The 11,070-nt window shown below is 28.0% G+C and overlaps 1 pseudogene across 1 annotated transcript; it reads left to right on the top strand.

Annotated features, from left to right (window-relative positions):
• Nucleotides 1-523: 523 nt before the first annotated feature.
• On the top strand, nt 524-3,582 carry LOC143573061 (serine/threonine protein phosphatase 2A 57 kDa regulatory subunit B' theta isoform-like; annotated as a pseudogene). Its single transcript, XR_013142361.1, has 2 exons — nt 524-1,707; nt 3,110-3,582. The product of XR_013142361.1 is annotated as a serine/threonine protein phosphatase 2A 57 kDa regulatory subunit B' theta isoform-like (transcript).
• The last annotated feature ends 7,488 nt before the right edge of the window (nt 3,583-11,070 follow it).

The following is an 11,070-nucleotide window of genomic DNA, read 5'->3' on the forward strand; positions in this document are numbered from 1 at the left end:
TAGATTTTTGCCCTTTATCTTCACTTTCAAGTCCCCAAGATTGTTAATTTCCAAGTGGGTTTTTGGTGTCAATATCAAAAGCCTGAATCTTTCAAAAAATCAAGAAATAATAATAATAATAATATTAATATTAATATAAGCTGATGTGGGAGATTTTGAAAAAAAGGTACATTGATGGTTTTGGGGGGTGTTTGTTTGGGTTTGATTCAGATAGTGGTGTTTGATGTACAGTTCAGATTTGTTTTTGTGTGTTTGGTGTGTGTTGTAATATTATTTGAAAAGGGTTTTGCTTTATTTATAATATTTATAATCTTGGATAGTTTTTTTATGATTTGGGTTAAAATTTGAATTGGATTTTAGGGTTTTCAGTGTTTCTTGATTGGTTTCTTGAAAAGGGTTTTGCTTTATTTATAAATTAATAATCTTGGAACAATTTTGTTATGATTTGAGTTGGAATTTGAATTGGGATTTTAGGGTTTGAGTGTTTCTTGATTGGATTCTTGTTAAAGTTTTAATCTTAAACATGATCAAGCAAATTCTAAGTAAGGTTTCAAGAAAACAATCAAAATCATCCAAGAATCAAGAATCTTTAGGTACCCAAAACCCTAATTCATTCTTCAAGTTCAAAAAGAAGTGATTTAGCAAGTGGGAATAATTCAAGAAAGCTTGTGAATTCGGATATTTCGGCGCCATTAAACACTAGATTCAATCCGAACGAAACGCATTTTCGCAATGCGGGCCTGTAAGTGTTTCTTATGAATCTTTACCAAGTTTTCGAGATGTACCCACCTCTGAAAAACAGAATTTGTTCGTCAAGAAAGTGATTATGTGCTCGGTAATATTCGATTTCAACGGCCCGACGAAACACCTCAAAGAAAAAGAGATAAAGCGGCAAACTTTATTAGAATTAGTCGATTTTGTGGCGTCTAGCAACGTTAAGTTCACGGAATCCGTTATGCAAGAGTTTGTGAAAATGGTGTCTGCGAATTTGTTCGAGAGCTCACGCCGCAACCGTGTGACTGCAAAGTCTTGGAATCTTATGATGTAGAAGACGAAGAACCGTCAATGGACCCCATCATGGCCACATTTGCAAATCATTTACGAGCTTCTACTTCGGTTTATCGCATCACCCGAAGCCGACGCAAAAGTCGCAAAAAAGTTCATTGATCATTACTTTGTTCTCAAGTTACTAGACTTGTTTGATTCCGAAGATCCTCGAGAACGCGAGTATTTAAAAACGATTCTTCATAGAGTGTACGGTAAATTCATGGTTCACCGTCGTTTATTCGAAAGTCGTATGAACAATATTTTTTACCGATTTGTTTTAGAGACCGAGAAACATAATGGGATCGCTGAGCTTTTGGAGATTTTAGGAAGTATCGTTAACGGGTTCGCTTTGCCTTTAAAAGAAGAACACAAACTGTTTCTTGCTAGGGCGTTGATCCCGTTGCATAAACCGAAATGTTTAGCGATGTATCATCAGCAGTTATCGTATTGTATTACGCAGTTTGTTGAAAAGATTGCAAATTGGCTGATATGGTGATTAGGGGTTTGTTGAAGTATTGGCCGGTGACGAATAGTTCGAAAGAGATTATGTTTTTAGGTGAGTTGGAAGAGTTCTTGAAACAACGCAACAACCGAGTTTCATCGTGTATGGTGCCTTTGTTTAAGCAAATCGCGCGTTGCTTGAACAGTCTGCATTTTCAGGTAATTTTATTAATCTTTGGTACATATTATTGTTCTTTTTATAGGGAGTGTTTCAAAATCATTTTTGTTACTTGAGGATTATATGGTTAGTTGTTTAGAAGAAGGGATATTTTGGTAATTTTACACGTAGCTCAATAATTGGTTTTCGTTTTCTTGCTAAAACTGATATACCCTTTAGACAATAACTGGGCTCCCAATCTTTCCTACATTTGTTGATTCTGGTTTTGAAGATTATAGATTAGTAGGACTGTAAACGAACCGAACGAATACGAACAAGGGCATGTTCATGTTCGTGCATTTAGCTTAAAACGAACACGGACATGAATCTTAATCGAACACATATTTTGTGTCGTGTTCGTTTATTTAAAAAATGAACATGTTTGTGTTGGTTAATGTTCGTTAAACGAACATAACTGAACAAAGATAAACAAATATAAATGAACAAATCTAAATGGACACAAACAAACATGAATGAACATATATGAACACGCTTAAATGTACACATATGAACAAATATAAAACCATTAAGTATATAACTCTTTCGGATAATGTTTAATTACTTGCTATCAATATGTAAACGAACATAAATAAACGTACATAAATGAACATAAATAAATGAACATGAATGAACGTTCACGAACATAAATAAATGAACGAAACATGTGTTCATGTTTGTTCGCTTATTAACTAAACGAACTTTCTGTCGAACAGTTCACCGAACGTTCGGTTCGTTTACAGGCCTATAGATTAGTGATTGGTGGTGAGATCATCATATATCATGAAAAAAGTTGAAACTTTATTAGTGTTGTTGTGTTGCAGGGTAACGTTTGTTTTTTTTAACTTCTGCAAAATTTTTTGTTTAAGTGACTTTAAGATTTCTTGAATGATAGTAATAACTAATAAGTCCTCATTACCACAAATAAACTGTTGACGACTTGACGGTAGTTCTTGAAAAATTATAGAAGCTGACTTGTTGACGTTGTCCGGTTGAAGGGTAAATTTGGTATTTCTTATAGTCACATATAAATTTTTTTCTCAAGCAAATGCCTGTTCTGATTTCCCAAGTCAAGATTTCTTAAATCAATGCTTTTTATCGACTTGTGTTGTTTCTGGTGTTAAAAAATTATAGATTTATAATTGCTAAGAATACGGTCATTTCCCAAAATTTACCATGAGGGTAATTCTTGAAAAAATAAATAATATAAAAAATTAAAACTTTATTATATTGAAGGGTAGATTTGGTATTTCCTCATGACCACATAAATATTCTTGGTCAAATGCGTGTTCGAATGACTCATTTCAAGATTTTTTGATTCTGCCCCTACCCCAAAAATAAAACTGATTTTCGAGTTCAAATAAGTGAATACTTCTTTTTTTTATTTTTTTTTTAATAATTTTCCAGGTGGCAGAAAGAGCTCTTTTCTTTTGGAACAACGATCACATCGAGAGTTTGATCAGGCAAAACCGCAAAGTAATATTTACCATTAATCTTTCCTGCACTTGAAAGAAACGGGAGGCACCATTGGAACCCCGCAGTGCATAGTTTGACTTTAAACGTTCGGAAAATCTTCTTTGACCTTGACCCGGATTTGTTCAACGAGTGTTTACTCAACTTTCAAGAAGACGAAGCGAAGGAAGAAAAAGTCAACGCGAGACGTGAATCCACCTGGAAACGGTTAGAAGAAATCGCTGCAAATAAAGCTTCTAGTAATGAAGCGGTTCTTGTGAATTAGGAGTCGGGTTCGGGCAGAAATTGGGTAAAGATTCAAGCTTTTGTAATTCCAGTTAGAAAAGCTAAACATAGTTTTTGTATATTTATGTTGGTGTTTGTGTTTAGGGTGACAATGTGTTAATTTTAGTATGATGATAAACTAGCTAAAGTTTTTGGCTTTTTTGCTATGTTCAATCAGTCTTTTAATTTGATCATGTTTTTATTATTTTTGTGCGCGCGCGTGTGTGTGTGTTTTTTTTGGTGGGGGGGGGGGATGTAAGCGAGCCGCACCGATTTTTAAGCTCGATTATGTTTGGCTTGTTTAACTTTAAATAATTCAAGTTTAAGCTTAACTCATTTTCAGTCTTTGTATGTAAACTTGGCTTGTGAATTATTTAATGGGCTCAAGCTTGACTTGTTTACGATTAATTTTAAAAGGGTGATTTTATGATACATATTATGTATAATAATATATACTTTTTATCAATATTATGTACATTATTATTTTTCGTATTGTATCATATACGTGTTATTACGTTTACATTAGTAGCAAGTTTGTTTAGATCCGCGAGTCTATCGAATTTACGTTCGTGCTAGATAAATTTCAATTTAGACTAAATTTTATGCTAGGTTGAATTACGTTTTTAACGGGTAAAACTTATTTTTTTTTTAATTTATTCTTTTTAAAGAGTGACAGTTTATAGTTACATAAAAAGTAAAAAAGAAAAAAAAGACATAAAGCTACACATTAATAATACTTGTAGGAAGTTTAAATTTTAATTGATGATGGCTCCTAGATATATAAATAACTAGGTTATTGTCCCGTGGGCGCCACGGTGAAAATATAGAAATCGTCTAACAAACACATATAATTTCAAACGACAATATTTCCCGTCCTCGAAAGTAAGTTAATAGAACTTGTCTAAATTCTAAGGATAGACAAAGTCTATTAAATCGGATATTGGATATAATGAATTGTTAATTAGAAGATCATCGGAATTTGTACATTCATCTGTCGTCATTTGAATCCCCCCCCCAACATTCCCTTCACCTATATCCAATAGTCAATTCGTAAATTATTTTATCTCTTCAACATGTATGGATTGATATCTAACTGTGAGCCTCATGTTTTTTTGATAGTTTACGTACCTTGTGCTTTTACAAGGTGTAGGAAGAACTACTTGAAGTGTAATTTTAAAATAAACATGAAGAAAATTCTATGCAATTTAACTATTTATTTAACAAAAGTATCATAAATTTAGTATCTACAACTCCCTAAATACTTCCTTTTATATAAGGTTAATGCTTTAATTTGTAATTAATCAATTTAAAGGTCAAAATTAAATTAACTACGCAAATGATGAATATAAAGTAAGAAATTACATTGTATTCAAATTCCACTGTCAAGCTCCTGATATGTAATTATAATAAAAAAATAGTGTATAAAGCTTTCGATAAATAAAGTAAAAAACTTTATACAACAAACACCAAATAAATTGAGGTTTTTATCTAATACCCGATTAGAGATTAAGCATGAGATGATAGTTTATATAGCCTTTTGATATCTTATTTTCAATTAGTAAGATACTAATAATGTATTCATTTTTTAATACATACAAAAGATGAATAAAATAATTTTTAGTGGTTCTTAAATATTTAGTAGTAATTGAAGCTTACTATTGTATAATAGTATTATTCCTCCTAATCATTATACCTCCACATGGGGCGTCATCACCATAAAATTGCCTTAAAAAACTTTTAATAATTCTTACAAAAGTCAATATATAAATTTAAGTAAACATAATAAATAAATTAAATATGAAAATATGTTGTTAAGCTTGGTGCCAAATGTTGTGAAACTAAATCTCTTAATTTCTTAAATATAAAAAAACTCAACACATTTTCCCATTTATATAGAAAATAATTAGAGATTTTAATTACAATTAATTCATAAAACCGATGATTTTGCATAGTTATAGTAAATTGAATGATATGTGGTTTTGGTAATTGAATGTGATTTTAATCTGGTTATTCAAATGATTTTGAATTTTGGGATATTTAATGATATTAGAAAAGTTAGTCTCAACATTTTTATTATAGAAAGTAATTAATTTTGATAAATGACTATCATAAAGTAAATTTAGAAAACTATTAAATGATTCATCATAAAGTAAATTATCCCTTCTTTAATAAACATCATTTTAATAAAGAAATATAGTATATACATAGACTTAATTAATTGTATCATATCACGTACAATAAACATCCTTTGAAGTTAGTTTATACATTTATTTTTAATTAGTTGACTCGATTAAAATTTTCAATTTCATATCCCGTCTCTAGTAAAAATTACTTTAATATATAGGCTTAATTAGTATACATTATTTTTTTATAAAGCTAAACAAAGTTATATCCTAGGCTTAATTATTTATGTTATTGTTAACTGTGTCTAATTTTAGATGTATGGGAATAATTCATACCAGTTACCAAAATTCCTTTAATTGATATGATTAATTATATTAATGGTGTCAGTTACTAACTTATCTTGTACATTACTAATTTTATGCACTAGCTTGAAATATGGTGTAGATTTAAACATATCAATTTTAATTATATTGTAATTAATCGTGTTTAAAACATTATATCACCTAACCTAACTAAAACACGTATTATAAGAATCTTTATAAAAACGTGAATACATTAATTAATTAAAAAAAATAATTTATTGATTACGTTAATTAAAACACGATAATTAAAAAAATTATAATAAAGACATATTAAATTGGTCAAATGTATTAAAGATTCTATAATGTATGTGAGCACCGGATTATTAACTACATAACCAATTTTTGTAAGTGGTCAAGAATTCGAATTTCAAAATGATTTAAATAAATAATTTTTATTATTCACTTAAGGAATTTAGTTGAAATTGACATTAAATTCACAATAACTTAAATATTTAGAAGAAACTAATATTTTTTTTATTTAATGCATGAATATTGAATAATTATGAAATGAGTTTATATTTATGGATGGTATTCAAAAAAAATAAAAAGGGTTGAAAAAAATAGTCAAATTAGGAATGAAAATTATGTTTCAATATGTAAATTTTATTTAAACCTATTCAATATAAATGGTCAAATTGAGTCAAATCGTTAATTTATTCAAATTGTTGTTATTTAAACATATTTAATATAATCAAATATGTAAATGTTATTTAAACCTATTCAATATAATTGGACTTTGACCAACAACAACATAAGATTGATTATCTTACTATAGATAATTTAATGTACTATAAAATAATCAACTAAATTTCATTTCGGGATTATATAATAATCAATTAAATTACATAAATTGTGAAAAATAAATAATTACATGAATATAAACATAAAATATAGATCAATATTAAATAAAAATAAAAGACATCTTATCAAACAATTCTCAATCCATGAAATTAGCTATACCAAGTTGGGGACAATAACCTGAAATAATAAAATTAAATATTAATATCACATAATAAATATATTACAAATTATGAAAGATTTGAATCATGTGAAAAAAATGTAAAATTGATGTTATAACTTACAACCGGAAAATTTGAATCGCGTTACCGGAAAAAACGAAATAGTGAATATCTACATTGGATATTCGATTTTGATATATAACCTAAAAAGATTATAAGAAAAAATCATATAAATATTAATATAAATACAAACAAAAACGGAAAATTATCAGTTTAATCTTGGATTTTGATATAAAATCTAAAGATATTATAACAAAGTAATATAAAAATTAAAATAAATATAAAACCTTACCTGAAAACCGTAATAACTTCAACATATTAATTCAATATTGGATTTTGATTTACAACCTAAAGAGATTATAAAAAAATTATATAGCAATTAAAATAAATATAAAACATTACCGGAAATCTTACCGGAAACAATAGAACCTTACTGGAAAAACGTATAACAAAATTGGCCATTACCGGAATATAGGAGACAGTTAAGGAATAAATTGAGAGAGAGAGAGATTAAAATGGTTAGGGATTTGTTAGTGTAAGAAATACCGTATGAATGGACGCTATAAAAACAACACAAAATAAAAACCTTGGCACAAAGCTAATCGTGTTTGCTAAAGAGGGTTTGATGGTGTAAAAATTACCCTATCAAATGTACGTATTTATACGAAAAAAATTAGGGGAGACTAAATTATAGAAGGAATGCATACAGGTAATTGATTAGAAACAAAAATTAAGGAAATTTCAAAAATTTTCAAAAAAGTTATAGTAAGAACGAATAGAAGGGAAATCATAATTAATGCATTTTCAAATTTTGAATTATCTAAAATGCAATTTTACATAATTAGATTAGTATAAATGTAATATTATTTAATTCAAATTTAAATGTTGACTATATTTAAACATACCGAAATAAACTTATTAATGTAAAAATATAAGTTACCAATTAATTTATTTACAATAATATAATTAATCATCAATTATAACACCATATATTATGTAATGTAATTCATATAAGGTGTGAAAATAAAAGTTACTAATTTTGTTTTTATTTATTTACATTAAAAGAATTTGAATACAATGGAATACTAATTATCAAATCCAATATAATCAATTAGAATATTTAAAACCAGCGCCAATTATTTAAAATCAGCACCAATTATTTAAATCAGTCAATAGGTCAACATTTGTATTTATAGTAAATCTTAAGGATGGTTAATCAAATATTTAATCAATTGAGACATTAATGATTTGAATATTGTAATTGATATATATATATATATATATATATAAATATATGTAATTGGTTCCAACTTTATATTTATGTAAAAATTATTGGTTCTAATTTTATATTTATGTAAAAATAATGATTAATGTCTCGATTGATTGATACAACTTTTAAACATTGGATTTGTAACTCAATTGGTAAACAATAATAAGTCAATGTGTCAACATCCGTAATTACAGTAAAAATTAATGATTGTTAATTATAACAAATATAACAAATAATCAAATCAAAGAATATACAATAATTAATTCAAATTTAGAATTTCGTAATTAAACCATTTCTTTAATCAAATGGGTTAGTCTTTCCTAAATTTAACATGAATGGTACAAACCTTTACAATTTTATGAATTTGATAAATTTAAATAAATTTAATATTTAAACATATATACCAAAGTTAAATCGGTAATCTCTCTATATTATATATATTATCCGTAATCTCTATATTAAATCCGTAATCTCTTCTATTGATGAAATATCAAATAATTATCTAAATTATATATTATATACTATCTAAATTAACAAAGGTTGTGAATGAAATCAACCAAAAATAATAAAATATTCAAAATGAAATTTTGAATATTTGATTTTCGAAACTATTACTACGATTATAAAATATTACATTAATTAGAATATTCAAAATGAAGAAAATTAAACATTAAATGAAATATGAAAGAGAATAGTTTAATAGCATTGATGAATCTTATTTTAATATATTATTGATTTATTTTATTAAGATGAAAATTAGAGAAGCCATTGATATACATGGAAAGTATAATAACCAACCAATAGGAAGAGGGGATTTTGACATAAAGCCTATTACTTTAATAGTATAATTAGATAAATAAAGTTAATTAATATACATTCTGGTTTAAAGTATATTTTAGGTATATTTAACATGAAGTCAAACAAATATTTATTATTATTATTATTATTATTATTATTATTATTTATTCTCAAATTGAATTGATAATAACTATTATGAATTTATGATTATAAATATATGTTACATAGGATAACAATTTTTCTATAAAATAAATGCAAATCTTGACTTTTTCATGGTATAGGGATTATCGAGCCATTCAATTTGACATTTTGAAATTCATGTTCCTATGGATTATTAAAATGCATGGTGGTGTTCCAATTTGAGTTTTCTAATTACTATAGGTTCATCCTTGACTTTCTTTATTTTATACTTTTTAATATTGCCACATAATAAATAGGTTGTTTATAGGGTGTTGTTCATACTGGTATGATGTGGTGTATGATTTTGGGTTCACTAGTTGAACAAGTGAATTCGAACACGAGCCATATATTTAATCATGTCAAGAATATTAACTATAACATAGACATACTTCATATCATATCATGACTTGGATTAAACCGTTAAAATTCATATTCAAGTATAAGCAATACTTGGCTTGGTTAGAATTGAACAATTCTGTTTCTTGTATGTAAACTGGTAGTATATGAAAGAAAAATATATTCGATATAGCTGCATGAAGTTAGATATATGTTCATAAAAAATGCAAATCAGATTTTAATTATTCGAACGATCAATAATAATTTTTACTAACAAAGTAACCAAATAAACTCCAGCTTTTATATTGTAATCAAAGTGCCATCTCTAACATCTCTAGACATCAACTGAGCTCAACATGTCTTCCTTTCAGTATTAGTTTACACAACCCGATGATGACACGTGTCCTTATTAATTTATCATGTTGCCTAAACATGAATAGCCAGGCTGCACACTTACCTTGACTAACAAGAACAATACCCAACACGTTTGGCAAGGCACCCCCCTATTCTAAACCAGCCAAAAATCGAGCCAACTGCCCAAAACCGTCTCCAAATACAACAACTTGGCTACGACATTGCCTGGCAAAGCTGGTGTGGCTAAAACATTATCTAACCCCTTAGGCTATGGAGATACTAATAGTAGATGCATAGGCTCAACGAGTGCCCTGTTAGTTAGACAGTTAGTTAGGCTGTAATGTTGCCTGACTGCTATATAATAACTTAAATAAAATGGTAAATTATACGTAAAATTATCTGAAATTATAATTATTAGTTATTACATAAGATAATTTCAAAGTTTGATGATGCAAAGTTCCATCGATTTATTATTTTTCTAGGCAAAATACATGTATTATGTTTTTGTTTTTTAAACGTCGTTTATACTGTAATAATCGTAACTGATACTGATTGAATTTGCGTTGCCACGTCGTCGTAACACTTGGGTTTTACCAAAAAGGTTTGGATTTTACCAACAATGCCCGGTTTTTACTGATGTAACAAATAACCAATACCGACCGAATTCGTTTCAACTTACCGTCACAAAACGAATAAATTCATGGAAATCACTGGTTATAAATTATTACTATCATAGAAATTCAAATAATATTTATTTAGGCCAACAAGTATTCTATGTGGCACATGTTCGATTCCTACCACCAACATTTAGCTTCAGCTACATCAGGGTGATGATGGAAAACTCTGCGAGTATGTGACTTTCATCGGTTAGATTTTAGAACTGAACAAACTTTATCTCACCGCACTATCGTGTTTTCGAATGACTGTTCATGAACATTGCCCTTAGATGAAAGTTTTTCTCCGGATCAAAACACGAGTGTATCCAGATGTATGAATTTCTCCAGGAACCAATTTGAAGGATTTCATTTACCGTAGAGGCGTAAAATAGAAAATAAAAATAATAAGGTGAGCACTTGATGGTGCCACGTGTACAACATTCATTCATCAAAAACATAGTGGATAAGAATCATCCATCACATAGTATTCAGTTCAGATAGCAACTCAAAACTCAAACTCAAACAACAAACA

This window comes from Bidens hawaiensis, unplaced genomic scaffold, assembly GCF_021521415.1.
Source record: "Bidens hawaiensis isolate Kalapana, Puna unplaced genomic scaffold, B.hawaiensis_p1.1 tig00026193_1, whole genome shotgun sequence".
NCBI classification, from domain to species: Eukaryota; Viridiplantae; Streptophyta; class Magnoliopsida; order Asterales; family Asteraceae; genus Bidens; species Bidens hawaiensis.